The sequence below is a fragment of the Colobus angolensis genome, unplaced genomic scaffold (genome assembly GCF_000951035.1).
Source record: "Colobus angolensis palliatus isolate OR3802 unplaced genomic scaffold, Cang.pa_1.0 Scaffold29, whole genome shotgun sequence".
NCBI classification, from domain to species: domain Eukaryota; kingdom Metazoa; phylum Chordata; class Mammalia; order Primates; family Cercopithecidae; genus Colobus; species Colobus angolensis.
The window spans coordinates 4590918-4597341 of record NW_012116154.1 but is presented as its reverse complement, the minus strand read 5'-3'; the positions used below and the strand labels follow the sequence as shown (position 1 = coordinate 4597341).

The window sequence follows — 6424 nt, the reverse complement described above, 5'->3', positions numbered from 1 at the left end:
ATTTCTCTTTTCCCAATGATATAAAGAAATAGAAAAGAGATTAAGAACCTATTGAATGTTGAATGATCTTTGCAACATAAGAGTAAGAATGACTTCTTTTTAGTATTTCCTATGTATCTGACATGGAGCTAAGTGTTTTCTGTCCATTATCTTGTTTAATCCCTCAACAACTCAACAAAATGGCGGCCATTATTATTCATATTTTACAGATGGAGGAGCTAAAGCCCAGAGGTAAAGTAACTTGCCCAAGATGGCCAATTGAAGAAGCAGAGATTTGAACCCAGACCTGTTTCTTTCCTTCTGGATGGTAGCTAAACCCAAATGGAAGGCACCTTAAACCTTGAAATGAGGTAGCTTAGGGTGTAATCATATCCTAAGGACCGAATCACCGAGGTTGAATCCATTGATCTGACCAGCTGCCATGGCGGCCACTTCCTCGTTTCTCACCCCATGCCCCTCTCTCTGAAGCTTCATGCAGCTGCTGTGGGACACTCTGCTAGGTGCCACAAAGTTCAAGAGACTTTGCCTACACGTATATATATTCTTAGGAAAGTTATAAGTTCACAAGAATTGAAATAAAACTCGAAGTGCATGCTATTCCTAACTCAATGTAGGTGGAGCATGCACTTCGCATGCTGAATAGCTCAATGTAGGTGGTCTGGGAGAAAGCTCATTAAGAAATCAAATGCTCACAGGTTGTTAACCATTCTCTTCTTTATAGCAACCACATATGGCCCTCTTTGTCCACTTCTGAAGGAAACAGAATAAGAACTGCAATGTACAAGATCCATCAGATCTGCCCCTACTTTTAAACAGGTAACACAAATGCAGAACTTTTCAACGGGGTAAAGGAGCAACAAATATGCCTTAAATAGCCAAAGGTTTCACCCAGCAGAGGTGAACATACATTATGGGGAAATAAGGGCTAGAGAAAACTTGCCACAATGCGTGGGACCGTTCAATCTGAATAGAAGGGCTGACCAGGTTTGATCCACAATCAGTGAAAAGAAACCCACGCTCTCAAGTATCTGCAACAAATTCCTCAGATTAGTAGCCCCAAGGTCACTCATCATTAATCTACACAAAATAGTAAATACTAAAAATCTAAATAACCCTACTTCCCTCCCCTCAATATTAGCTCAAATTATCTCCTCTTTAAAAAAGACCCCTGTAGCCCTTACATCTTTTTAATGAGAGTTACAACAAACAAAGCTAAGGTTCTTACCCCGGGGTTTGCACTGTCTCAGCAGAGCTGCAGGTGTGTGGATGACTCGTTGACACGGTCAGAATTGGCTGCAGGAGCGAATTGAATCGTTTTTCTGTAAAGCTTAAACCCCATCCGCCCTCTTCTGCATGCTAGTGGTATTGCATGTTATATATATTCATTATAATCTTAGCGCTTTTAAAAATTTTGGTAAAATACATATAACATAAAAGTTGCCATGTTCACCATCTTTCCATTTTTATTTTTTACCTTTTTTTTGAGATAGGGTCTCACTTTGTCACCCAGGCCGGAGTGCGGTGGCGTGATCACTGCTCATTGCAGCCTTGACCTCCTGCACTCAATCCATCCTCCTCAGCCGCACAAATGGCTGGGACTACAGGCGCTCGCCAACTGGCCTGGCTAAGTTTTTTGTACTTTTTGTAGAGACGGGGTTTCGCCATGTTGCCCAGGCTGATCTGGAACTCCTGAGCTCAAGTGATTGCCTGTTTCGGCCTCCAAAATGCTAGGATTACAGTGTGAGCCACCGCGCGCTACCTCAAACTTTTTTAAAATTTTTATTTATTTTTATTTTTTTGAGACGGAGTCTCGCTCTGTCACCCAGGCTGGAGTGCAGTGGCCGGATCTCAGCTCACTGCAAGCTCCGCCTCCCAGGTTTACGCCATTCTCCTGTCTCAGCCTCCCGAGTAGCTGGGACTACAGGTGCCCGCCACCTCGCCCGGCTAGTTTTTCGTGTTTTTTAGTAGAGACAGGGTTTCACCGTGTAAGCCAGGATGGTCTCGATCTCCTGACCTCGTGATCCGCCCGTCTCGGCCTCCCAAAGTGCTGGGATTACAGGCGTGAGCCACCGCACCTGGCCGAGCTTAAGCATTTTTAAATGTACAATTTAGTGGCATTAATTAAGTATATTCACACTGTTGTGCAACTACTACCACTGCCCATCTCCAGAACTTTTTCATCATCCCAAACTGAAATTCTATACCCATTAAACAGTAATTTCCCATTTTCCCCTTCCCTCAGACCCTGGAAACTATAATTCTACTTTCTGTCTGTGTGAATTTGACTACTGTAGGTACCTCATGTCTGTGAAATTATACTATATTTGGTTTTTTGTGACTGGCTTATTTCACTGAGCATAATGTCTTCAAGGTTCATCCATATCATTTCTATTATTATTACGCAGAATAATAGAATCCTTCCTTCCTTTTTTCAGGCTGAATACTATTCTGTTGTATGTATGTCCCACGTGTTGTTCATTCATTCATCCATCAACGGACATTTGGGTGGTTTTCACCTTTTGGCTCTTGTGAATAATGCTGCTATGAACGTGGTGCACAAATACCTATTTAAGTTGGTGCTTAACATTCTTTTGAGTCTATACCTAGAAGTGGAATTCATGGATCATATGACCATTCTGTTTAATTTTTTGCAGAACCACCATACTGGTTTTCCACAGCATCTTAGAGCACTTTGACAATGCTTTTCTTCAAGGTGCAGGTCAGTTATCCCTTTCATCAGTTGGGTAGGGCAGTCATGTGATGATGGGCAGGAGTAGGAATGGTGACTCCATAATTTCAGCAATCAGGCAGGAGAGGGTGGGAAGGAGTTATCTAGAGCAGGGGTCCTCAACCCCTGGGCCACAGACAGGTACCAGTTCAGGGCCTGTTACGAACCGAGCCACACAGCAGGAGGTGAGTGGTGGGTAAGCAAATGAAGTTTCATCTGTATTTACAGTCACTCCCCATCACTTGCATTACCACCTGAGCTCCACCTCTTGTCATATCAGCGGCAGCATTAGATTCTCATAGGAGTGTGAACCCTACAGTGAGCTGCATATGGGAGGGATCTAGGTTGTGTGCTCCTTATGAGAATCTAATGTCTGATGATCTGTCACTGCCTCCCATCACATCAGATGGGACCATCTAGTTGCAGGAAAACAGGCTCAGGGCTTCCACTGATTCTACATTATGGTGAGTTGTATAATTATTTCATTATATATTACAATGTCATAGTAATAGAAATAAAGTGCACAATAAATGTAATGTGCTTGAATCATCCTGAAACCATCTCTCCCACATCTCCAAACCCGGTCTGTGGGAAAACTGTCTTCCATGAAATTGGTCCTGGTGCCAAAAAGATTGGAGACCTCTGATCTAGAGGTCTTGTCGTGAAGTGAAGTGATAAAACAAGCATGGTATTTTTAAAAATGTAGATTGCAAAGTACAGATCAATTTTTAAAGCAACATTTTGAGGTTTTTTTCACACTTGACTTAAGATTTAGGTGACTGCTGGAGATCACGAGTAAAGAAGAAAATTTCCAAATGGATTTGTTCGCAGTAGGAATGATCAATTTAAACATGGATGATTATAATAGATTTATGTCGTAGAAAATTGGGGAGTGCATGGGTTCTTAAAATACATTTTTTTTTCTTTTTTTGAGACAGAGTCTCGCTCAGTCGCCCAGGCTGGAGTGCAGTGGCGCGATCTCGGCTCACTGCAAGCTCCGCTTCCCAGGTTCACGCCATTCTCCTGCCTCAGCCTCCCAAGTAGCTGGGACTATAGGCGCTCACCACTACGCCCAGCTAATTTTTTTTTGTATTTTTAGTAGAGATGGGATTTCACAGTGTTGGCCAGGATGGTCTTGATCTCCTGACCTCGTGATCTGCCCGTCTCGGCCTCCCAAAGTGCTGGGATTACAGACGTGAGCCACCGTGCCTGGCCTTAAAATACATTTTTTTGACTACCATGTTGGGGTTTCTAAATTTAAAATGTAGTCCATGTATTTCCACATGTATTGTAGGGGGAAATCACACAAAATATAAATAAATGTAAAAAGAAAAACAACAGCAAAACAAAACCAGCTCTGCTGCTCACCTAAATATATACAAACATGTCTGTATTACACAGATGTGGGAAGACAGGTGCTGGCTGTACACCCATCAGGAATGTTGGAGAGGGTATTCCCAGCTTGTTGGATGAACTAAGCTCTAAAATCTTTTTCATTTCAGAAATTCTCAAGCTACTATGCTCAGCACACTCACATTGTATATTGCCCTCTCAAGGAAAAATAATCACTTGGGGTTTTTTGTTGTCCAAAGACATATTCTTCCTTTTCCCAGAGATAGACGTGTTTGAATACTTTATTGTCAGTAAACGGAGAAGTTTTCTTTAAGTGTTTTTACATTTGTTTACCAAAAACAAGTTGAGCCAAGTAAGGAGTTGTCATCTGTGTCATCTAATCATCATCATTAAGCTTGCATTTACTTCCTAAGTGTAGATAGTATTGCACACAAGATATGGGCTAACCATCATCACAAACTACACAGAACATATACTTTATTCCCATTCGTCAGATGAAGAAACTGGTTGAGAGAGAACAAAAAACTTCCACAAGGTCATCATCCAACAGAGGAGGGAGCCAAGATTCAAAACTAAGTAAGTCTGGTTCCAAAGTCCACAATTTTTTCACGACTCCAGGTGCCCAAGAGGTTATGTAATACTCTCTCTGCCTTCACCTGAGATTGCTAAAACGTTTAAATCCTTATTCACAACTAGCAATCAAGAATAGTATGCTCAGAACCATATGTGCTGATAACTTTGAGATGTAATATTTTTATTCCTTTAAAAAAAAACATGCATGTGCGCACTCACACACACACACACACACACAAACACAAACACACACACACATTTCCCTCCTATGTCTTCTTCTGATTCCAGAGGTGGGTCTTCTATGAGTCTGCTTTCACGTAAGTTGCAATGAACAGAGAGCCCTGGGTTACCACAAGGGGATGGAGGGTTATTTTAAAGACACTAGAGGCTGTAAGGAAATACAGCAGCACAGCCCAGCCCTGTAGAGACCTGGAGCAGTGGCTTCTGGGGACTCCCAGAGCAGCCGTGGTGGTCAGGCTGTCTTGTTGGGCTGCTCTCCACTTTAGCTGTGACTTGAATTCTCTTTGACTCTTCCTCAGTCTATTCCCCACTTCTCTTTATTGCTGCCTTTGCTTCTGCATGTGTCTTCCTACAGCCTTTTCCCAGGCTCGTGGCTTACAGTCAGGGCTGAGGCTCGCTCTGAGAATACCTCCCCCACGATGGGAAATCTGTTCAGATCTTTGCCTCACTATGCAAGATGGAGTGTCTCTGTTGGGCAGAGGATTCATGACCACCTTGCAGGTGGCTAGCTTATTTTATTTTTATTATTATTTTGAGACAGAGTCTTGCTCTGTCACCCAGGCTGGAGGGCAGTGGCATGATCTCAGCTCACTGCAAACTTCTCCCCCTGGGTTCAAGCGATTCTCCTGCCTCAGCCTCCCAAGTAGCCAGGATTACAGGCGTGCACCACCATGCTCGACTAAATTTTGTATTTTTAGTAGAGATGGGGTTTTGCCATGTTGGCCAGGCTGGTCTTGACCTCCTGACCTCAGGTGATCCACCCACCTCGGCCTCCCAAAGTCCTGGGATTACAGGCATGTAATCCCACTGCACTCCAGCCTGGGCGACTGAGTGAGACTCTGCCTCAAAAAAAGAAAAAAAAATGTATTTTAAGTAGAGATGGGGTTTTGCCATGTTGGCCAGGCTGGTCTTGACCTCCTGACCTCAGGTGATCCACCCACCTCGGCCTCCCAAAGTCCTGGGATTACAGGCATGTAATCCCACTGCACTCCAGCCTGGGCGACTGAGCGAGACTCTGCCTCAAAAAAAGAAAAAAAAATGTATTTTAAGAACCCACTCACTCCCCAATTTTCTACGACATAAATCTATTATAATAGCCCGGCCTATTTTTATAGTTCTTGCCTTTAAGAGGGCCTTGGCCCTGATCCAGGCAGGTAGGAAAGTCACATGACCTAGAGCTGCTGCCTGGTAGAAGGAAGGGCCTGGGCTTGCATTCTCCCTAAGGGCGCTGTAGGTGGCTCAGGGTCTAGTGTGGAGCAGGTGTTAGTTGGGGAAAGTTCCTTTACTTTAATTACTGGTATCAGTAAATGAAAATAGTGACAACTTTTTTTTTTTTTCCTGAATCCTATTTCTGAAAAATAAATGAAAAGTAGTAAGAGTCTCCCATGGTTAGAAAATTTAAATCATTTGTCATTCATTTACTACATTTGAGTATATGGAGGGAAGAACATTTTAGTTCAAACAAATAAAATGATTCTGGCCCGGCACAGTGGCTCACGCCTATAATCCCAGCACTTTGGAGACCAAGGT

At 43.1% G+C, this 6424-nt stretch overlaps 1 protein-coding gene across 2 annotated transcripts in view; it reads right to left on the bottom strand.

Moving 5' to 3' along the window:
- Window positions 1–1295, bottom strand: part of TLR10 (toll-like receptor 10) — a 10613-nt gene extending 9318 nt beyond the window's left edge. For both annotated transcript variants that reach the window (XM_011949123.1, XM_011949121.1), the window contains exon 1: window positions 1226–1295. The gene's annotated coding sequence lies outside the window, so the exon portion shown is untranslated. The remainder of the gene's footprint in view (window positions 1–1225) is intronic.
- Window positions 1296–6424: the final 5129 nt, after the last annotated feature.